This window comes from Eptesicus fuscus, chromosome 19 (assembly GCF_027574615.1).
Source record: "Eptesicus fuscus isolate TK198812 chromosome 19, DD_ASM_mEF_20220401, whole genome shotgun sequence".
NCBI lineage: Eukaryota > Metazoa > Chordata > Mammalia > Chiroptera > Vespertilionidae > Eptesicus > Eptesicus fuscus.
The window spans coordinates 18,675,410-18,700,193 of NC_072491.1; the positions used below are offsets into that span (position 1 = coordinate 18,675,410).

The 24,784-nt window shown below is 40.2% G+C and overlaps 1 long non-coding RNA gene across 1 annotated transcript; it reads left to right on the plus strand.

Moving 5' to 3' along the window:
* The first annotated feature begins 20,316 nt into the window (after positions 1–20,316).
* Positions 20,317–23,541, plus strand: LOC129147218 (uncharacterized). Its single transcript, XR_008554565.1, has 3 exons — positions 20,317–20,376; positions 20,461–20,579; positions 22,285–23,541. It is a non-coding gene; the product is annotated as an uncharacterized LOC129147218 (long non-coding RNA).
* The last annotated feature ends 1,243 nt before the right edge of the window (positions 23,542–24,784 follow it).

Here is a 24,784-nt window from a genome sequence, read left to right on the forward strand (position 1 = left end):
AGAAAGGATAAACAGAAGACAGTGGGTTCACATCTTAGCTCTGTCATTCTCAGTATGTGAAGTGATGAAATTACTTAAACTATGTTGAGTTACATCATCCATAATAATATTTTCTTCAGATTATATAGTAAACATTATGTGAGAAAATACTTCAAAGCCTTAAAATAATTCTGGTACATACTAAGTATTCAATAATTATTGACTATTAAAACAAGGCTCTAAATGCTCTGGGCACTTTAGGTCTTGGGACTCATCAAAGTGGAGATATGAAAGTCACACCAATGTGTGTCCTTCCAGTTACAACTTCTCTGCCTATTATGTAAGGTTAATTGATGTTGATTATTTGACTGATTGGTTGATTGCTTTGGGATACTGAGTGGGTTTTGATTTTTTATCAATACAAAAGTTAAACACAACTGACCTGTGAAGCCTGACAGGAATGAGTTCAAGTCTTTCTTTGCCATATATATGCCAATAGGGTTTCATTCGTCAATGTTTACTGGGTACTACTGCATGTCAGACACAGTTCTAGGTCCTGAGGATATAGAAGAAAACCAGAGACGAGATGTTGGCACTAGTTGCATCTATAGTTTGATGAGGAGATGAGGAGAAAACATATAAACAAATAAAATAAAGGAGATAGTTTTAGCCACCTCCTAGGGTGATTACAAGGAACTATAAATTCTCTAGGAATTGAAGTTGTCAAGATAAAATGGCTTATAATCTAATGTGGGGATTAACCACACAGATAGTTATTTGTTATACTGTAGAGAAAAGCAGTGATAACAGTAAGCAGCATTATTATGGGACTGGGATGAAAGTGAGGTCCTAAGAATAGTAGATTCTGGGCTATAGACTGAAGGAATAGATGGTGATTGGCTACAGGAATGAACAACAGCAAACTTCTTGAGACCAGCATTATCATCCAAGGACATCCTTTCTTTCATTGAAGCCAAATACTGCTTTCTGAATAGTTTTCCAAAGCAGGATTTTTCATCATATTGGACCTCTCCTAAAATATTTTATTTTACTAGATCTCTCTTTCCCAAATGCCCAAGGCACTATTCTCCTAAATGTTCTTTTCAACCTTTCAGAAATGAAAGGATATTAGGTTTGAGAAGCTAACCCAAAGGGAATTGGAAAGTACTAATCTGTTACAAGATTCCTTTTGGTTCTGTAGTCTCATCAGGATAAATCATTTTTGAGCTATGCTGCTTCCTCTTCCATGTCTTTCTCTATACTTCCTCCATTTTCTGATATCAAATTCACCTTCAGGAAATTCTACCTGGTGGGAAATTATAGAAATTCCCAACCTAAACACTTTTGGCAAAGGTCCATGTTCCTAGCAATTGACCAACCACTCACTCTGACCTCCAAGATGGACAATGCAGGATCACCTCAAAGAACTCTTACAGGAAGTCTGGTGGATGTAAACAAAATGAGATAATTGAAATGAGTGCACTGCAACACCAAAACCCATCTGGACTCTTAAAAATTCACCATTAAGTGTTGTTCAAATTCTCTAGGTCCCTATGAAAATCTAAAATAATATACATGAAAATATTTTTTTAAAGCCTGGGAAATATATGTGGACAAAATTTGTGACTTTAAGGATCTTCTTTCTTCTTTAGTATTTAGACTGGAATATCTCTAGCTTTTAGAAAAAATAGTAAGCTGTATTATTTCTTACAATTTCCATGAGACAAGTATCAATATTATGCAGAGTGCTTCTTGAATCTGAAATTATTGTAGACATCTAGGCTGGAAAATGCTGTCAGCTAAACTCTCATTTCATTGAGTTTTGTGACCATGAACTCATGACATTGGTGAAAGAAACAAGTAGATTGAAAGGGATTTGCTCTTCTCTCTTCCCTTACTTGCCCTGGAGACCCACCTATACTTCGGCTGATGACTACCAAATCTATGTTATCTATAGGACCTGACAGCTCCAGCCCTTGAGCTCCAAGCCACACCTATAACTTGTCCTGGGTCTCAAAAATGCATCATATCCAAAACTTAAATACATTGTGTGGTGTTTTTTTTTTTGTTTGTTTTGTTTTTTACCAAATCCTACCTAACCCCTTCATCTCTTAGATGAATGCTCTTCTAGTCAAAGAGTTGTATAAAACTGAAATCTCTTACTGATTCCTAGGCAATCTTACATATGTGATAATACCTATATTCCAACACTCATAGAAATGGACAACTGAGTGGAGTAAGATTGCAGCAGAGAAGATCTAAATATCTATTTTAATTCCTTTGATTTGGGCAATATTGTCACAATTCTCTAGTTTGCTAAAGAGAGTGAATAACCCAGTAGAAACTGTCACAATTGAAATATTTACTTCAAGCATATTGCCCTTCTCAGGGATGCATTTTTTTAAGTATTAAAAAAATACCATATTTATTTGAATTTCACCAGTTTTCCTATTAAGGCCCTCTTTCTGTTCAAGATCTAATCCAGGGAACCACATTGCATGTAGTCATCTTGTCTCCACAGTCTCTTCTGTCCTGTGACAGATTTTCAGCCTCTCCCTGTCTTTCACAACCTTGACAGTTTTGAGGACTACTGATCAAACATTTGTAAAATATCCCTAAATTCAGGTTAGTCTGATATTTTTCTCATGATTATGCTGTTGTATTTGGTTTTTCAAGGAATGTCACAGAGGTGAAGTGTCTTCTTACATGATGTCAAGGGATATGTGATGTCCATATGACACCAGTAAAACAAACAAACAAACAACAACAACAACAACAACAACAAAAACATGTGACACTAGGGTTAATTTTAAGCTTCATCATTTGGCCACAGTGGTGTCTGCAGGATGCTCCACTGGAAAGTTACTATTTTTTTTTCCTTTTCATATATTATCAGGAATGCATTTTTATCTTAAAAGACTCAGGTTTTCTAATAAACTTTTATTTATTTACTTTTCTCTTTATAATTCTCTAAAACATAGCACCTTCTTCCAGGAAAAAGGGAAAAGCAAACTATTTTGAATTTCTTCCTGGAATCTAACAATTCAAAGTCATCTTTTCAACAAATATTTTTAAAATATTAAAATATAACTCAACTCAATGCTGACTGTTTCATATAAAACATTTACATCAATATCATGACTCATAGTTGTAATGCATTTTAACTACTCTTGTCATTGATTAACTGGGTTTCATTGATTGAACTTATAAAAACTCACTTAGAAGGATAGTTTTTATGACAATGATCAATCAAGAAAGCACTTAGAAACAGCTCCTTTTATACAGAAAAGCTTGTGTAATATATTTATGTAAAGTTTTTCAAAAGTGCTAACAAAAAGAAATACAACTGAAATATATATGATAAATTCTGATTTAGTTCAGTCAGAGGAAAATCTATATATATAAAAGCCTAAGCGACCAGCTGACTGGCCGGTAGCTATGATGATGCACACGGAACACCAAGGGACAGATGCTCAATGCAGGAGTGGAAACCACAGGCATGAAAACATGGAACAGACTGATGAGAGATGGAAGGGAGGGGGAGAGAAGGAAGAGATTAACCAAAGATCTTATATGCATACTAGAAGCCAGGTGCACAGAATCGTGCACTGGTGGGGTCCCTCAGCCTGGCCTGTGCCCTCTTGCAATCTGGGACCCCTCAGGGGATGTTGGACTGCTGGTTTCAGTCTAATCCAAACAGGCCAGGCTGAGGGAGCCCATCGGTGCATGCATCCATGCACCAGGCCTCTAGTATTAATATAAAAGCATAATTAAACTTAAACTTATACAGATGTTCCCCCCCAAAATGAAAACTGTATACACACTTTGAATAATTGTTCATTCCAATGGGTTAAATCTGAAAGGATAGAAACAGCAATTGAGCCATCAGCTATAAATTATGTATGCATTCTTTTGGGTACTTTATATATTGCCCCCAAAATTTCCTCTTGTCAGTTAAAACATGTATATACAATAAAGCATTACCTGTGACTTTTTTTTTTTACTTTGAAAAATCTAATTTTATTTTGTGAATTAAAAAGAAGTGTTCTGTATTCATGTTAAATTCAGAATGTTTAACATTCCACTGATCTAAAAATACTTTCCTTATATTGTGAACAGTGCTCAGAACTGTGTAAAAGTTAACATCCAATAGCACATTTTAAAGAAAAAGTTTAAACATAGGACTTATTTCTAAGAAACCCTTCTCAAAGATCAAGGTATTGGCAATTCTAATTTTAAAAGAAAAGAATTTTAAGCATTTTTGAAAATTTAAATGACAATGGCTTAAGAGTTAAAAACAAATGTCTTTTAAAACAGAAAAAAATATAATTTGAGAAACTCCAATTAAACACAATATTTCTCCCACTCCCAAAATTACTAAATGCATTATTTCACCTTGGAATCAGAAAATTGTAAAATGGAATTTTAAAATTATACTATCTACATATATACATACAGTCTATATACACACATATAAAATTATATATATACACACATATAAATACACTATTTATATGTCATGTTTGCTAGCAGATTATGAAATTAAAACCAAATTCTACATTCAAAGAACAGATGATAAATGCTTTCATTGTTTTATTTAAGAGCCCATCCCGTTGTTTGTTGTTTTCTACTCCCATATTACAAAATCATAACCAAAGACCAATCCATTTACCTGAAATGAACAGCTAGTAGGTATTGGTCCTACACTTGTGTCCCTTAGAAAGTCCAGTACTCAAAAAGCAGCTTTATAAGAACATGATTTAGCAACACTTTAGAATCCCAAAGTACTCTGACATCCAGGTCCCTAAAAGCTAGTAGATGTTATTCATAGGCTATTCACATGTACTGAACATGTCCAGCATGTAGGCAAACTTCTTTTATTTGTTCAAAATGAGGTAAAAGAGAGAAAAAAAATACTTAATATTAGCAGATGCTGCACAATAAAAACTAGCCTCCTATTGCTGCTTATTTCATAAACACTGATTTTTACGTTTTCTCACAAAAGACACTCCAAAGCCAATAATTTCCCCAGTGTCACCTGTGACATATTTTTAAAGTGAAGGTGTTTATCTCTATCCCCTCCTCTCTGATGGTTCGCCAGGTTTGTCAGCGTGTTCCACTGAGCTACATCTGTGCACTTCCTGAACCGCTGAAGCTGAGTAGAACATCTGCAATGGCTCACACCTGAGAGAAACAAGGGCAAATAATTGGAATGTTAAGTTTATACTCATAACATTAGACTTGTCACTGACCTTACATTTTGATAAGATCCTCAGAAAACTATAGATCCCTGTCCTCCTGTATCTATACTGTAGAATATTTGTGTAGTTGTTACAACCGCAATGGTTGATTTTTGAAACCTAGAGTACACGTGAAGAGTGCTGAAGAGACATCAGCTTATGACTAAGTGGCGTTTACTGCTGGAATTCAGGCGGGTCTGGTGACAGACTTTCAAGAGCCTGTTTCATTCTGAGTTCTTTTAGGCACTGAGGTGCATGGCAGCACTTCAATGTGCATGAGACAGAGCGTCGCCTGACAAAGGGGAAGTGCATCCTTTCAGCTTTTGTGGGTAATAAAGGGTAGTTTCCACTGGGTCTTCTGGATCCATAGTCTAGAACAGGGTGCCCGTTGGCACTAGGGAGGTCCCAAGACATCAGCTGTGGTGGTGGAGGCATTGACAATGCCCAACTGTGGGGGCATCAGCTAGTGACCCAATGACACCCTAATGTTCTGGATATGCTGCTATGGGGTAAGTGCTAGACTGTGGCCAGAAGAGATCTCAGCAATACAGTGATAGAAGCCGAAGAAGATGGATGGACTGAAGTTCATGTGATTCTAAAGCCAATATTTCTTCGTTGCCATGCTATAATGCTGGTTATCTTGCTCAAAAGGGACCATACAAACCATTGGGCTTACTGTTAAGAATCGTACACAGCCCAGCTGCCATGGCTCAGTGGTTGAACATCAACCTATGAACCAGGAAGTCATGGTTCGATTCCAGGTCAGGGCACATGCCCAGGTTGCAGGCTCGACCCCTCGTGTGGGGTGAGCAGGAGGCAGCTGACCAATGATTCTCTTATCATTGATGTTTATATCTCTCTCTCCCTTCTTCTCTCTGAAATCAACAAAAACATATTTAAAAACAAAAAGAATAGGGCACATGCCAAGACCAGCAATAAAACTGGAATAAATGTTTAAAGTACAGACATGAATAACTTAATAACCATCCATTGGTCTCTTTAACCATAATATTCGGTCCCTAAACAATTAAATGGCAATGAATGAAATAATGCATCTCACAATATGCATTAATTTTATTGTTGCTTTTTCCCCTCGCTGATAGGGCCATTTGTCTTCAAATATATTTAGAGCAATACATGAAGTGGCCACAGGGTGTCAGGAGCTACCAACTACTCTAAAAAAAGAACCAGATTTTCAGCCTGGAAAAGAAATACAAAACATTTTTAAATAGGTTGCCTTCTTAATTTTTTCCAACTTTTTTGTTTTGGCCCTTTAGCATTTTAATGCAATTCCCAACAATTTGGCCCAAGAACCTCATAACTTAAACTGTTCTGAATTTATTAATATTAAAATGATTAATGAATCTCTACTGCTTGTTAATTTAAAAGTTGTGTTGATCTGTTTGTGGAGTTTAGCTGTAATAAGTAACCACTCTGGAGAGACTTGGGCATATGTCCTCGTCTAACCATGAGAGAGTAAGTTATAACAGAAGAGAAGGAGTTTTGGAGTCAAGCAACCCTAATCTGTATGATCTTAAATAAATAACATGAGTTTCTATGTCCTCATCTGACAAATAAGTACAATAATGACCACCTTACTAGAATTACTGTGTTGATTAGTGATATATCCACAAAAGCTGCAAGGATGTCCTTCTTCTCCATGCTGTCCCACCTGGTGTTAAACACAGAGTGTGACCTTAGCAAGTTACACTGGTTATTATTTTACAGTGAGCTAGATATCATGTGGATATACCTGCTTGAACATTCTATGATTCAAGTATCTAGACTTTTCTAGGATTTTCTTCAGTCCTATTCAATAAGGAATGAATATCTATTAAAAACATGCTAATTTCATTGCATTATTTCAGATTTCAAAATAATTTTGAAATATGAGGAATCAATTAAATAATCTGTAGTGCCCTTTCACTAATACAACATAATACATTGATATTGGGAATTATTTTGAGATTTTTTTTTTAACCAATATTTTTTCTCTTGTGTGTATCCATTAGCATCCAAACTGGGAACATGTAGAAGGAAGAGTCCTTCCAGAGATGGGGGAAAGAGTTTTGAATGGTGGCTTGAATGGTTCCTATAGACAATAAAAGGGTAGATAGAATCAGGCAACAACATAAGAGTGAGGGCAGGGGGATAACTAATAAAACTTAAAATCTCAAGAGGCAGGCATTACCTCTACAAGATGGCAATTCTTTGGCAGGGAAAATGGGCAGGCTTCACAATCCTGATCTAGACATTCTCCAGGGTTTGGATAAAGAAGATTTCAGTGGAACAGGAAATATGATATCGTCATGATGAATGGCTGGGTGGGTATTTCTTAGGCCCCGGGGCAACCGACATAAATCCCAAGATGGTAGAGATTGAAGATGGTTTCAGTATTTTTTGTTGTTGTTGTTGTGACAATAATGACCACTTAGTGGACCTAGGTCCCCAGACTTTCTCCCCCCCCCCCTCGCCTCCACATTCCAGAGAGTACATATTTAGAAGAAAAAGGAGCTTAAACTAGGGTTATCAGATTTAGTTAATGCCCAGTTAAATTGAATCTCAGATAAACCATGAATTTTCTTAGTATAGGTATGTCCCAGTATTGCATGGGACATACTTATACTAAAACGTTTTTGTTTATCTGAAAGTCAAATTTAACTAGGCATATTATATTTTATCTGGCAATTATACTTAAATACTTACATTAGTGTGTTTGTTAGTAAAATATGACTGTAGTGGGTTCTCTCTGCTTCTACCCAGCCTCTCCTCTAAAGTGAGAGAGGGTAAACTCATTCCCAACAAAGGAAGAAAGGGGAGAATTTTTCTGTCTGTAGAGAAGGCCTATAGGCAAAGCAACACTATCCATTACTAAAAATCTCTTATATGAGATTATTCAATATTGAGGGAAAGTATCAAAAGACAAAAATGAAAACTTAGAGAATTTCCCTCTCTGCTTTTGACGAATAAAGAGAAGGTCAAAACTACCAAAGAAGTATAGTAATAGAATTAATAGAGTTGGAGGTTTTCACTAATTTAATACCGAGATAGCAGAAAGGTTTGGAATAATTCCCAGGTTTATGGTTTGGTTGGATAAATGGTATGATGGACAAGAGGAGAAAGGGAAATATTAAATACCTGAGGGAAATATTAAATTGCAGTTTGGGAATGTGGATTTTGAAATGTCCTTTGGTGGATATGTCCACCATGCAGTTGAATGTAAAGGACAATCAGTATTAGATATATAATGACAGTTGAAACCATCGAAATGGAAATGATTTCAGAAGAAGGATAGATGATGGGCCAATGATGGTGCTCTGGGGAACATGCAGATTTAAGGGGCAGATAAAGAAAGAAGAACACATAAAGTAAAGGAGGACGAAAATGTGGAAAGAAACTAGGAGAAATGGTGTCCTGGGTGGAGAGGTGAGAGCTTTGCAAAGGCAGTGTTCAAGAGTGCCAAATGCTAATGAGGTCAAGTAAGATGCAATGCAAAGCACAGTCCATGAATGTGACAAGTAGAATGCCACTGGGGACATGTGCCAAAGTGTATTTATTGGAGCAGGGAGAGCCAAGGCTGCAAATAGCAGGTCACAGAAGTAAGGAAGTGGAAATAGTGGATGCAGATCAACCTGTCAGAGAGGTTAGCTGTGGATTAGAGGAGGCATGGCAGTATTGGAAGGGCACACAGGTTCTGAGGAGAGCTCCCTGCTCTTTTTTTTTTTTTTTAAAGGGAACATGAAATTTAGGCATTTGGTTGTTTTGTGTTTTTATTATGACAGAAACTTGATGTTGTTTATAAGTTGGTGAAGTTGAGGTTGAACCTGCAGAAGGGAAGGTAGATAAGCGAGAGTGGTCAGGGTCCTAAAAGTACAGAAGGGGTGGGAAACGAAGGTACAAATGGAGGTTTTAGTCTTAAAGGAGAGGTTGCACATTTTAGATACTGTTTTCTATACTGTAACTGAAAACAGATGAAAATCAGTGAGTTGTAGAGGTGAAAGGGATGTAGGAAGAGACAAAGAACTTGGAGAAACATATCAGGTTGTCCTTTCATACTTAACCATAAATGGACACATCTACTAGTGTGAAAATGCTCAGTCACGTTACCATGCTTTGACTGAAGATTAAGGGAAGAATATATCAACCAGAAGGACTCAAATCAGACAGCATAGCAAGTACTGAAAAGGATGACAGATGCAGAAACTGGCTGAGCCCACTCAGAAATCAAGGTTGTGGATTCTCAGTCAAGTCTACCTGATGAAATGGAACATGTAAGATCCTAGTGCCTTTAAGCATTCAAATATTTTAACTAATGTCCCTTGTTTTTGTTTTGTTCTCACTAAGAACCTTTAATGAACATTGCTTGCCTGGTGTGGATGTTTATTCTACCTTCTATTAACTTTCTCATTTCAAATGAGTCCATTGGCGTTCTGATTTTGATGACTGAGTCACTTATGAATTAGTGTGAGTCAACTCCCTAAAGCTAAATTAACAGCAACAACATAATCAAATCTAAAGTTTTGACTTGCTTCTCTGACAGCTAGATCCTAGATTCTGGTGCACATAGTCAAGGAGGCTTCCTAACAACAGTTAGTCCAGCTTTCCTGGAGACATCTTAGTTGAGATGCATAATTTTCCTTATTCCAATTCTGGTTTGAAAAATGACTGTAAGTCATACACACACACACACACACACACACACACACACACACACACACACACACATATATATTTATATATATATATATAAACGAAATTTGTGCATTGGGGTGTGTGTCCCTCAGCCTGATCTGTATCCTCTCCAATCCGGGACCCCCTCAGGGGATGTCCAACTACTGGTTTAGGCCCGATTCCACAGTCACACATCCCTCTTGCAACCCAGGACTGCTGGCTCTTAACCACTCACCTGCCTGATTGCCTCTAACCCCTCTGCCTTCCTGCCCCTAACTGCCCTCCCCTGCTGGCCTGATCACCCCTAACTGCTCTCCCCTGCCAGCCTGATCGCCCTTAACTGCCTCTGCCTCAGCCCCCACCACTGTGGCTTTGTCCAGAAGGAAGGCAGGACAACCGAAAGATATCTGGCTGACCTGGTCTAATTAGCATATTACACTTTTATTAACTAATTTATATATATATATTCTGTGTCACACATAACTAGGAGAGATAGTATAGAGTATAGTTTATGAGCTCATGGTTAAGCTTATGAGCTCTGAAACCAAACTCACTGAATTAGGATCCAGATTCTTCTACTTGAGTTGTGTTAACCTCAGCCAAGTTCATTAGCTTCTTGTTACCTTAATTTCCACATCTTAAAGAATGGATATAATGCTAATCTCTACCTAATAATATTTTGTTTTCTTCTATTTTTTGAAGATTAAGTGAATTAATGCATGTAAAACTGGTAAAAGTTTTGACCCATAGTGAGTGCTTAAACAAAATTAACCATTAGCATTAGCTCCAAACTTGCCATTCTCACAGACATCATTAACTATGTCCCAAACTGTGCTTGTTATCCTCTCTTTGTTTCTTTTTTAACAAATATTTATGCTTCCAAAAATAAAGAGAGGTTTATGCTTAACCTCAGAGTGCTGACTGTGAAGGAAACAATAGTGAATAAGGTCCCTCACCAAAAAATTCACTGCTTGGTGGGAAAAGATGATGATGAGTAACGGTTAATCACAACACCATAAAATATGATGCCTGTCCTTTCATGCCTCAACAAGCAACTCATGTGCCCAAACCAAGAAAACCACATTTTTGTGACTTTCTCCTCTGCCTCATCCCCTATGACCAAATCACCAAATTGTTTTAATTGTGAATGTGGAGGAATGGGACTTAGCATTGTGTTTAGTGTCATCAGGCACCCAAGACCTTTTCATCTTTGTGACCTTCCATCCTGTGTGTGCACCTTTACTCGTGTACTTCCTGCCTCATGGTCACAAAATGAGTATCGAACCTCCAGGCCATGTGTGCCCAGTCCAGGCACAAAGATGGGAGAAGGGATGGGCTTTTCTAAGTGAGCTTTGTCCTGTGAACAAGAAAGGGGAGCCCTTCATAGGGACTCTACCTCACTAACCAGAATATCATCATAGGGCTGCCTGCAATTGTAAAGGAGGCTGATATGTTAACCATGTAATTAACAGGCATGTTGCTGCCTCAAAAAACAGGGGTTCTCTTAGCAAGAAGGAAGTATGAAAACAAGGTCATGGGGTTACTAGCAGTGCTTGCCACACACGAAAAATAAAAAATAAAGGAGTATATGTGTTTCAATCCGAAAGGTACTTTTCTTAATCCTAAAGGTGCTTTTCTCAATCTGGTCTTAAATTTCAGTATTTTTATGTTCACTGTAAATACTCTGTAGTTTGTCTTTGTTTTTATCATTACTGAGAATGTAACAAGGTGCAGAATAGAATGCTTGCTATGCAAAATGACAAGTAAGAAAAATGTGGGATGAAACATTTACATCTTTGCTTATATTTGCAAATGAAATCTTTGGAAGGAATGATAGATCAGAAACAAACAAAAAAAAAAAGGGTTTATTTGTTGGGATCAGAGTTGGGAACAGGGTGATTAGCCAAGAGGTATTAATAAGACTTTTCACTATATGCCATTTTTCTTTTAATTTTTTAGATATATGTATTTACCATGTGTATTACATACTGGAAAATAAAAAATAAAATAAATATGCACCCCCTCCAAATAACTAAATAAAATGTAAAAATTAAAAGTATGTTTCTGTATTGGTCTTATAAACATTTCTTTGCAACATAACCACTTAATTCTTTTAAACATTCAAAGTATAGTTGTGCTCTCTTTTCTTTTACAATTTAATGAGCCATATAATTTTCCATCTAAATAAAAACTTGATGGAAGCTAATGTAATTACTTTTTTTTTCTATACCAACACAAAAACAAATCAAATAACAGTTCTTAAACTATGCAATGAATGATATTGATGGTATAGTGTGTGTTTTTTGGCAACCATCCTTTGAATATATTCCACAAACACTGAACTACCAAATTACTTTGTTCTTGAATCAACAGTAGTAATTCTTCATTCTGTTGTGATTATGTCAGATTTCACATTAAATACTATGTTCCAATATTTTAGGTTCATTTTTTAATTAAAAACTATAACTGAAAGTTTTTACCTGATAGCAGATTTTACCTATTAGCCCTCACATAAAGAATTGTGGAAACTAGTTCTATCCTTCTAAATATTTATATCCAAAGTCATATATTAAAAATCTTTTAGCCACTGTGGTAACACTATTAGTGATCACTAGTGGGTTTTTTACTCTTCTTCCTGGAGAAGCAGCCATACAAACTTTTTTAACATTTCTTTTTATTAAATATGACCATTTGACTGAATTTTGGCTAATACAATTGAGAGGTCGATGATGCTGCTACTTCTAGGCCTGGCTCATAAAAACCTCTCACCTAGCCGAAACCAGTTTGGCTCAGTGGATAGAGCATCAGCCTGAGGACTGAAAGGTCCCAGGTTTGATTCCGGTCAAGGGCATGTACCTTGGTTGCGGGCACATCCCCAGTAGGGGGTGTGCAGGAGGCAGCTAATTGATGTTTATCTCTCATCGATGTTTCTAACTCTCTATCCCTCTTCCTTCCTCTCTGTAAATAATCAATAAAATATATTTAATAATAAAAAAAAAAACCTCTCACCTATCATTTTCATTCTTTTGTCAGATAGAGTGAAGAGGATTTCCTGGACTTAGAAGAAAGGGATGAACAGACTGGAAACCAACTGGATTACTGAATGACTACATGGAGAAGAATCTGCCCACTTTCCTTCCAACAACATACATTGGGCTTACTAAGTATTCAATATTTATGGCATTAAGACGTTGACAATTTATAATTATTATAACAATTAGTCCACCTGGCTAATAGAGACAACCATCTGGTACATCTGAAATTATTTAAAGGGATTGTTAAATATATAAGTTCACAAGTTCCTACAATTTTTTCTTCAAAATAGACTAAAAAATTAAAATCCAGAAAATTTTATTGTAATATACTTTTTAAATCAGCATTTAAAGTGATTTTTAAAATTTGAGGTATGATTACAATTAGCAAAATGTTATAGGCCAAAGAGAACATATAGTATGTTTGATTAAAGCACTCAGTTTTAGGTGTCAAATTCAAGATTAACTTCAGTGAAAATCTTGCCCTATGAATATGTTTTATCTTTTTTTTTTCTGGTTTGTTAACATTTTTCTCTACATTATATCCATTTTCTCACTAATTTGACATAACAAAATATTTAAGTAAATATTACAGACCATTTCCAAATCTTAATTTAACATGATTTAATCTTACTCTTGTTATTAATTATCATAAGTTCTGGCTTTAGGATGATTATATAGATGAGAATATAAATTGAAGTTCATATGGAAAGCATAGAGTAAACTTTGCTCTTTTGGTTTTATTCCCTTTATTAATATTATCTAGTATTTAACTAATCATTTGGTCTAAAAAGAAAAACTATTCTCTGAGCCACATAAAGGAGGAGAGATTAGTAAAAAGTATAAGTAGAATATTATAATACTTGTTAGAAAATTTTGCATTTAATAAATTTAAAAGATAATATAAATACACACTTTTAATAATTTTATGTAAAATTCTCTTTTAAGTCTTCATTTTTATGAACTAACACTATGTGTGTGCTGTATGTGTGTATGTGTGTATACATGCATGTATTTACTACTGCCACTAAAGGCTTACCATTATAAATCTAAAATATTACCAGTTAATTAATGTACTCATAAATTATTTACTGCTTCACAGAGACAAGGTTTATCAGTTGTAATTCTATTTTTTGTTTTAAAGGCACAAGCATTAAGAAAACTTATTTACAAAAATGGCCAGGGATATAAAAAGTTGTGATGTGCCATTGTCATTTCATTATATAAAATCCATGCAAGATTGTGACAATGAAAAAAATAATCAGGTTGATTAGAAATTCCTTCACTTATTTTTAAGAGAAAAGAATTGGAACCCACCTGGCTGTAAAGGATTTGTTATCCATGTGTAACAAATATTACCCAAATCTCAGTCGCCTATAATGAGGTTAAATTGTCTCTCATGCTGCATGTCTACATCGTTCTGCTCCATGTATCTGCCCTCTGGACTCAGTCTTTGTTGTGGAAGAAGGAAAAGAGAGGGGATCAATCAAACACTGGTTCTTAAAGTGTGTGCTCATATTTCTCTCTCTGTTCATCAGCCACTTTGCCATCCCTGAGAGCAACAGGGTCTGGGCTGTTTAATTCCAATGAAAGACTTGCACAACCAAGGGCACTGAGTGGGGGTGAATCATAATCCAACCCCCCATTATGCTTAAGATTTAGATGATTATCCTAGGAGCGATGGAACACCATTGAGTAAAATTTTCATTTTTTAACACATGGCAACAGTGAGGAGAACAACAAATGGAATGGGCAAGAATGAATTTAGGGAGAAAAATTAAAAGGCCAAATCAGTTTTCCAAGTTACCCCCCCCCAAAAAAAAAAAAGAACAACAACAAAAAAAACAACCCACAAAAATGAACAGTGCTTTAACCTGTGAATATGGCAGTAAAAATGGAGAGAAACCAATAAATATAAAAGATGAAGGGATCTAGTGATGCACAGAGAGAAGCTGAGATAAGAGCTGTTGTGGCCACGGGGGGCAGGTGGTGGTGGAGATGGAAGAAAGGCAGCCCACATGGTTTCTCATGTCTTCTCATTACTGGCTCCAGTCATTTAATAAGTTCAGCTACTCTAGACTCTGTTTATTCTTGGGTCCTCTTTATTCTTATAATAAACATCCCCTCTTTCTTAAAAAAAAATCATAAAGTCAGTAACAAAAGGAACAAATACATTAATAAGGTACTGAGATGCTGGGTGAACTGACAAATGAGTGACAGAGTGACCTGGAAAAAGAATTCATATCCACAAATGTTCAAAGAGAGGAGTGACACCAGATGCAGCCAGAAGAAAAAGGAAGTCCTCTCTCCTTTACCAACACATCAGGGTGTCTCTTCTTCCAGGCAGCCAGGACCTCCCCACACTTCCGTTTCAGAGTCCCCGACTGCCTCGCAGGAGTGGGAGGACTCTGCATTCACAAACTTTCCCAGAGAGATTTTCGGTAGCAGCAGCAGCAGCATCAGGCAACCTCACAGGAACTTGGAGCCTGGGGTTCACACAGACACAGAAAATCCAGCTCCCAGAGAGGGGAAGCAATTCCCTCAGGGCCACACCGTCGGGGCCTGAGTGGGACTGGTAGCTAGCCTCAGATGCTGGCTCAGATTGAAGTCATTTCCTTTGGAAGACTCTTGGGTGATGTCCACTTCTCAGTCCTGAAAACACATAGTAGCATATTGTAGGTGCTCAGTAGATTTTTGTTGACTGAATAAATAATTATAATCTGATAAAACACACACACACACACACACACACAACACACACACACACACACAAACCATCAGGGCTTGAAGCTGGGAATGGACCCCAAATACTGTCATCAAAAAGGACAGCTCACCTGGTAGGTGTTGCTCAGTGGTTGAGTGTAGACCTATGAACCAGGAGTAAACAGTTTAATTCCCAGTCAGGGCACATGCCTGTGGTACAGGCTTAATCCCTAGTAGGGGTGAGCAGGAGGCAGCCAATCAATGATTCTTTCTCATCATTGATGTTTCTCTCTCTCTCTCCTCTCTCTGAAATAATTTTTTTTAAAAATTGAGGGGATAAAAAGGACATCTCCCTCCCTCCTTTCTGATATGGTTGAAATGGGAATTGGGCACAGAAGTGATGCCAAGACTTCTTTTGTAAACAGAAGACAATAGACGGTTCCGGGAGGATATGAGCAGGAAATTAACCATAGAGGAATGCTAGCCCCATACCCCTAACTCTATCAGGCATCACACTACCTCCCACCCCAGGAACTGGGTGAGCAGTTCATTAGTTTCCATGGAGAGGGAGGTCACATGATCCAGAGCTGACCAATCAATATATTGCACTTTAAAGACCACAATGATGGACTCAGGGCTGGGCATGTGACCAGTCAGGTCCCACGATTCAGTCCCTAATGTTGGAATCATGGGAGAAGAGAGGTTCTATTTCAGTTGGAGAGCTGAACAGTTATGAGCCTGTGGCAGTTGCTGGCCATCTTGCTTTCATAAAAAGAAAGCTCAGGTGAGAATGACAGCAGCACAGAGGGAAGTAAAGCTTCAAGAGGTCAGAAGAGGCCTTTTATGCTGACTTCTTAGAGAGTCCAGGTACAGTCTTGCCTGAAGCTGTCTGCACTTAGACATCTTTATAATTACATACATTGTTTCCTCCTCCTTTGATCTGTTGCTTGTTTTCTGTCACTGGCTATCAAGAGAATTCTGACTGTGCTTTCCAGCAGGCTAAATGGAGTTTCCTGGAACTTCAGCAGTAGGGATAAGGTCAGCTGCAAGGAGGAACTTCCAGCTAACACTGCAAGACTTGAACTTAATCTTAAGATCAAAATGAGTTCAAGCAATATCTCTTGAGGGCTGACTACTGGCTAAACTAATTTAATTCTTGTAAGATTAACCCTGTTAAGGTAGCAAATGCTCAGCACTTGAAGGTAGGCATGAGCAAGATCTGACAGTTGGGACCTCACAAGTGAAGAGGCTGCAGAAACCTTCAGGGTTCAGGAGCAGTGCTTGGGCCAAAGTGATTCCCTAGGTTTTCTGATGACTGTGGGCTTCTGGCTAAGAGGGTGGGGGCAGATTACCAGGTCCCTAAGCTGTCCTGAAGGCCCACTGTGTGCAGACTCAGAGTGGACAGAGAATAAAAGTCAGAAGCCTTCCTCAGGGATGTTCACAGATCAAATAAGGATACACCAGCTAGAGCATGATAGTTCGTTAGCTGCATTCATGGTGAAGGGCAGGGGGATTGAGCAGAGACCCAGGTGTGCTAGGGAACTTTAAAAGACAGAGAATTTTGAACTGAGATGTGAAGTAAAAGAAAACCCACATAAGAGTGACAATCTACAAAGGGATATAACATTTAATGTTGAAAGATGATGTGAGAGATGGCAGATTCAGAGGTGGCCTGGTGTCCCAACAATGTCATATACTTTATTACTTGAATATTTTACTATATCCATATATTAATTTTTAACTAATAATGCTTTATAAAGCATCTTTCACCAATTTCTATTTCCCCACTCTTAAAAATTAATATTAAGCCAAATTAATCATAATTCAAATTATAAAATTCTTCAAATTCTTTATGTCCAGTGGTCTAATAAGAATTTCAAGAAACTTCATACTACTTGACATATTTTTAGATAAGCATCTAAAATTCTTCATTGAAAATTGACATAGCTGCAAAGAATTAAAGGGGATATAAAGACTTGTGATGTGGCATTGTTGTTTGATTCTTTTAAATCTTTACAAAATTGTGACAAAGTAAAATAATCGGGTTGATTAGAACTTCCTTGAATTATTTTTAAGAGTAAAGATTTGAAATCCAAATCTCAGTGGCTTACAATGAGGTTTAATTGGCTCTCATGCTGCCTGTCTACATGATTCTGCTCCATGTTATCTGCCCTCTGGACTCAGGCTGTCAGCTCAATCTGGAATACTCAATCTTTGTTGTGGAAGAAGAAAAAGAGAGGTGGTCAGTCACACACTGGTTCTTAAAGTGTGTGCTCACATTTCTCTGTTCATCAGCCCCTTATAAATATATATCAGGCCTTGAAGCTGGGAGCAGATCTCAAATCTTGAATTCAAAAAGGACATTTCACTCCTTTTCTTATATAGTTGACATGGAATTGGGAAAGGAAGTGATGCCACATAGCTTCTTTTGTATAAGAGAGACAAGTGTCCCGTCGGGGTAGCTCAGTGGTTGAGCATTGACCCATGAACCAGGAGGTCACTGTTCAATTCCTGGTCAGGGCACATGCCTGGGTTGGGGGCTCAATCCCCAGTACAGGAGGGGGGCGAGTACGAAGGAGGCAGCTGGTCAATGATTGTATCTCATCATTGATGTTTTCATCTCTCTCTCTCTCTCTCTCTCTCTCTCTCTCTCTCTCTCTCTCTCTCTCCCTTCCTCTCTGAAATCAATAAAAATATGTTTTAAAACAAATAAAGGAGACAACAGGCTGTGGGTAGAGGATATGAGCAGGTCCAACCCAGGAAATTAAGCACTGAGGAAACTGGACACGTATTCCTGCTCTATTGGGCATCACACTACCTCTCACCCCAAGAACAGGGTGAACAGCTCACAAATGTCCATGGAGAGGGTGGTCACCTGACCCAGAGCGGACCAATCAGTACATTTCACATCTTAAACTACAGAGGTTAACTCAGGGCTGGGCATGTGACAGTTAAGTCCCATGAGTCAGTCCCAATGTTGGAATCATGGAGAAGAGAAGTTCTATTTCAGTTGGAGAGCTGAGCAGTTAGGATATGAGCCTGTGGCAGTTGGTGGCCATCTTACTTTCATAAAAAGAAAGCTCAGGTGAGAATGACAACAGCACAGAGGGAAATAAGCAAAGCCAAGAGGTAAGAGGGGTATTTTTGCTGAATTCATAGAACGCTCAGGTAGTCTTGCCTGAAGTTGTCTGCACTTAGACATCTGTTACATAATCTGTTTTCTCCTGCTTTGATTGTTTGCCTCCCATCTGATCTGGATTTCCAAATGGGATCAAGTGGTATGTGTTGAGAGCTGGATACTGGCCAAACCAAATTAATCCTCATGGGATTGATGATGAACCCTGTTAAGATAGCAACTAATGTTTCCATTTTAAAGGGCAAAATTGAGGCTCAGAGAAGGGAGGTCCAGAGTGAGGAAGTGAGGAAGGGAGGTCCAGAGTGAGGAAGCCAGGCTGCACACCCACATTCTGCTTGTACTCTGGGAAGATGCTCAATGTAACTTGTCCACACAAGGGTGGCTAAGGCACCCTGCTCTATACCCAGTGTACTGTGGGTGCCTGAGGCTTGGAAACTGTCATGTGCAGGAGACTTGAAGAACCCATTTCACTGATGGGTGGTACCGGACCTTTTTTTTCACTGGCGTGAACTCATTCTCCTAGCTTCCCCCTGCCCAGCATCCTATCTTGTTTTCCTGGGCGATAACACAAATGCTCATATAACCACGCAGGCAATCATGCATCTCAGAATAGCATCTGGAGCTACCACAGGTGAGGACCAGAGTGTTTGGCCCGCCACTATCCCAGGTGACATCTTCTTCCTTTGGATTTGGGAAACCGTCCTCCCCATTTACACACCAAGGGCATTTCCAGGACATGCTGAGAACCTCACCCAGTGTGAAAGGGATGGATCAAGTCCTTTCCATGTCTCACTTCTACGGAGTTCATGTCCTCCTTTCTATGCGCAAGGCCTCCTGTTGCTGACAGGGGAGGCTGAGCTGACCATCAGTCGACAGCATTTGAAGGCAGGCATGAGGCAAGATGTGACAGCTGGGACCTCGTACTCAAGCTGAAGCGGCTATAGGAGCCCACAAGGTCTGGAGGCAGTGCTTGGGCCAAAGTTACTTCCTAGGTTTTTCCCCACTGTGTGCGGGCTCAGTGTGGACAGAAAAGAAAAGACAGAGGCATGCCTCAGGGCTCTGAACGGATCAAATAAGGACACACCAGACAGACGGACGGACGGACGGACGGACAGACAGACAGACGGAGCACCCATAGCTCAGGAGCTGCTTTCAGGGGGGAAGGGCAGGGCCCTTGGGAGATACATGCGCACTGAGGAAGTAGGTCAGGACAATTTTCAACTGAGACTTGAAGGCTGTAGCAATTATATATGTGTTTGGTTGAAGTAACAGAAACCCCACTCAGAGTGGCTTAACCTACAGCATCTTCTAACATTTAATGTTGTACATGATGTGAAAGATGGCAGGTCCAGAGGTGGTCTGGTGGCCCAACAATGTCATCATGCCTCAGATGCCTTGCACCTCTGTACTCCACCATTACTCCCTCGTGGTAGCGCTATGGCTGCCTTCTCACCCCTCGTGGTAGCGCTGTGGCTGCCTTCACATCTGCGTAGTTGGTGCTTAAGCCACAAGCACCTTCTTCCCTGCCCATCTATTTCTCTACAGGAAGGAACACCTCTTCCACAAGCCCCAGGAGACATCCTCTAATATCTCATTGGTTAAAACTGGGACTCGGGTAAGTTTCTCAACCAAGCACCAGCAGGGGTCATGCAGTTGCTGTAACTTCATAGAATAATTGTGATTTTTTTTTCAAACTGAGTATCCACAGGAAGAAGGCGATGTGCTGTGTGAGCAACCAACATCATCCTGCCATAAAGAAGTGAACAAGGTAGCTGAGGGTTCGAAGACAAGGGAACTGGAGGAACAGAACATGCAAAGGTACAGAAGTGCATGAGACACCTCAGGTGCTCGGGATTGTTAGTGACTCATCACTGCAGGAACACCACACAGGTGGGGAAAGGTGGGCAAGGTATCATATCACATTTTATGCCTGTAGCATGCAGGCCTTAGGCAATGGGGAGGCATTGAGAGAGAGTGAAGGAGCAAATAGAAAAACCACAGGTGTGCAAGGTCACCTGTATCATAGAATGACCTTAATCAATGACCTAGATTAGTGGTCGGCAAACTTATTAGTCAACAGAGCCAAATATCAACAGTACAACGATTGAAATTTCTTTTGTGAGCCAAATTTTTTAAACTTAACCTTTTGCACTCGGATGTCGAGTGTGACTCGACACGGTTAGCATCGGTAGCAGCTCTTTTTATACTCTTTGAATGTATCAATAATTTGAAATATAAAAAAATCCAAATAAATAAATTTGTATGAAAAGAAACTCCAGTTTTTTTATTCTACTGCTGCGCTTTGTAAAATCTGGGGTATTTAAAAAATTAAATCCCGAGTAGAATAAAGGAATCGAGAAAAAAGCAAGTGAGTGCAAAGGGTGCACTTCTTCTAACTCCACTTCTTCAAAATAGACTCGCCCAGGCCGTGGTATTTTGTGGAAGAGCCACACTCAAGGGGCCAAAGAGCCGCATGTGGCTCTCGAGCCGCAGTTTGCCGACCACGCATCTAGATTAATGAATTTGCTATTAGCAGCCACCTATTTCAGGATATTAAAAGACACACACTCAGCCCTGTTCTGTAGACAGCTGCGATGTTACATCTGTAATGCCTGCAACCTCACCTCTCCCACCTGCCCTGGGCCCAGCCTTCAGCCCACCACCTCCATCCCCCAGGGTGCCCGATATAACTCAGCACTTTGTGTTGTAATATACATAGGAAGCCCACACCTCTTAGGGTGAGGGGAACTGTGTCCCAGTTTACAGAGGAGAAAGAGGCTGGAAGTCAATAAGGGGCTTACTGGTGAGCTGTGGGGGTGAGCCATGAGCCCAGAGCCTGTCTTTCCCACTCCACCATGCCACCATGGCTTCAGAGGACTGCACCCTCCTAACTGCTCCGAGATGCCTGATGAACCTGAGCTTCCTCCTTCCCCCGGGCCCTCTCTTTATTTTTTGTGATCAAACCCACACATCCCAGTCCCTTCTTAAAGGGGAAAGGGAAAAGGCCCAACTCCTGCCTTATAGCCATGAATCAAAGCTACACTCTGTTGTTCTATTGTGGACCTCTTGGTCATAATTAGCACAGGCCACAGGACCACAATTCCCCTCAGGCTCTGTGCAAATGTTAGGTAATGTGAGTGCAGGAAGATAACCCTGTTTTGCCTTTCTGCCCTGCAGTACGGCTCACAGCCTTGCCCTTCAGAACCACATTCGTGCCCTGGCTTGTTTGGCTCAGTGGCTAGAGTGTCGGCCTGAGGACTGAAGAGTTCAGGCTTCAATTCCGGTCAAGGGCACGTGCCTGGGTTGCGAGCTGGGACATGCAGGAGGTAGCCAATCAATGATTCTCTTTCATCATTGATGTTTCCATATCCCTCTCCATTCTTCTCTGAAATTAATAGGGAAAAAAAGAAAAGAAAATAAAGCCACATTCATTGCTGTTGGGAGTTACGGTGATAATTCTTTCTTTCTTTCTTTCTTTCTTTCTTTCTTTCTTTCTTTCTTTCTTTTTTTATTTTATATTTAGTTGTTCTGATCCAGTCCAAGGGCTACATCACTACATGCTTCTCAAACTGGAGGATGCACAGCCCTGATTCTGTGAGGGAGCAGGCCAAACAAGAGTATCCAATGTATCTTTCTGAAGCACCAAGTTTATTACAAGACTTGGAAGAACCAAGTACTTTCATGTGAGAATCACCCCCTCACACAAACATGGAAGGAAAGGAAAACAGGAGAGGTGAAAAGGACCCCAAGAGAACAGGCTGGCTGAGGGGTGGACCTGCGGCGAGGGGGCCTCTCCTGTTGTCCCCGAGGCGGCCTCAGACATCCTCCATGCTCAGCAGGTATTTTTGGCCTTGGGTTTTGCAGGCCACAGAGATGCCCGGTGCCCTTCTGATGTGAATTTGTGCAGAGAACATCGTGGCAGTTTGCACAGCTCCACTGTCCACTGGATCTAGTGCTCTCTCGCCCAGGGGTCCTGGCACCCACAGTGTGCACATTATGCTCCTCTTCTTCTGGAAGCTCTCTGTGCCCAGCCTTTGGCCTTTCTCCCTGCACCACATGACCGGGCTCCCAGTAGCTCATCATGATTTAATTCTTCATTTAAAGTGGAGAATGTGTAACTTGACCTCCTTGGATTCTTGGGTTGTATCCTTCCTTGGCTGCCCACCATTTACATGGACTCTACATTTTTCCAAGCTTTTTTTGTGGATGACCTGAAGTAGAACTTTTTCCACATAAAGACCGAGATTCTCCTGGTGACCCCTGCAGGCCCTTGCTGGTTCCCGCTGGGGATCCACAGCTGCTGCTATGATTATCAGATCGTTTTGGGTGTCCAGGAATCCACAGAGCCACCCTGGAGGCTGGGCTGGGTGTGGCGGCCCTTGACTCCGAGATGACTGGTGGAATGGCAGGCTCCTGGGTCTTCTGTCATGACTCCTGGTCCTTGGGCTGCTTATATATTTCCAGACACATGGAGAACTCTGGGTAAACCGCCTGAGTTGGGGAGGGACCAACTGTGTGGTCAGGGGAACAGAAGGGCCCTATCACAACGGTGTGGCACTCCAGTTTTGGTTTCTTGCTGCTCATAATGAGACAAGTGGCCACTATGTTGGTGAACCTCTTGTGCTTTTCTGGCTCTGGGATCTCACCCTACTCCAACCCCAGGCTCATCATCTGTCTGTCACCCAGGAGTCCATGTCATCACAGGGAGGCTCGCTGTGAGGACTGAGTATTTCTTCTTGGCCCATGTTTAACCATGGTCCTCCCATAAACTTCCTCTGTCCCTTGGATGAGAATCAACAATTTTTTCAATGTCTTTTCCAATTCAAAGGATGGATAGATGGCGTGATGTATTTATTTTCTGCTTAATATCTGTGGCAGCAGCTCCCTAAATTTTTTTTTCTATGAAGGGCAGGTCCCTGTCAACATTTTATACAGGACTACTCCTAGGCTCTATTCATCAACCAAAGGGGCTGCCATATTTTGAGCCCAGAAATAGTTCTGGGGCAGCATAAGAGAGGGTACCACAAGCATGTGCAACTTACTGCCCAAAAACTGAGTGCTGAGTCCAAGTTTCTGGAGTAGCCCTGCTGATTGATGACTTTTACACCCACTTCTGTCCCATTCAGAACGTGTCGGCCCAACCCCCCCTTCACCACTCTCTCCAATACTGTCCTGGAGAATGTAATCCCACTACGGGGCCCCTGGTCCACAATTTTGAGGTTCCTATGAGCATCAGTGAGCATGTTCTTTGCCTTATGTCCCTGTGGACCACTACCTCAGTCAGGCGGTAGTGATCCTTCAGGTCATCCACTTAGGTGCTCCATGAAGAGGATGTATTTTCTCCTGGTGCCAGTCACCTCGAATAACTTGACTATATTCTGGTGATTGGATGCCTTCATGCATGGAAGTCCTGCAGGGGAAGCCTCTGGAAGGAGCCCTGCTGATTGATGACTTTTACACCCATTTCTGTCCCATTCAGAACGTGTCGGCCCAACCCCCCCTTCACCACCCTCTCCAATACTGTATTGGAGAATGTAATCCCACTACGGGGCTCCTGGTCCACAATTTTGACGTTCCTATGAGCATCAGTGAGCATGTTCTTTGCCTTATGTCCCTGTGGACCACGCCCTCCTGTTGGCTGTGCTGCACAGGTGATACCAGCTGATGGAAAGTACTTCGGGCCTCCTCCTCGGTCATGCGGTAGTGATCCTCCAGGTAATCGGATATGTTCCCTCCACTTAGGTGCTCCATGAAGAGGATGTATTTTCTCCTGGTGCCAGTCACCTCGAATAACTTGACTATATTCTGGTGATTGGATGCCTTCATGCATGGAAGTCCTGCAGGGGAAGCCTCTGGAAGGAGCCCTGCTGATTGATGACTTTGACAGCCATTTCTGTACCATTCAGAATGGGTTGGCCCAACCCCCGCCTTCACTGCCCTCTCCAATAGTGTTTCGGAAAACGTAATGCCCTCTATGGGGCTCCTGGTCCACAGAGATGGCTGCAAGGTCATCCATATGGTGA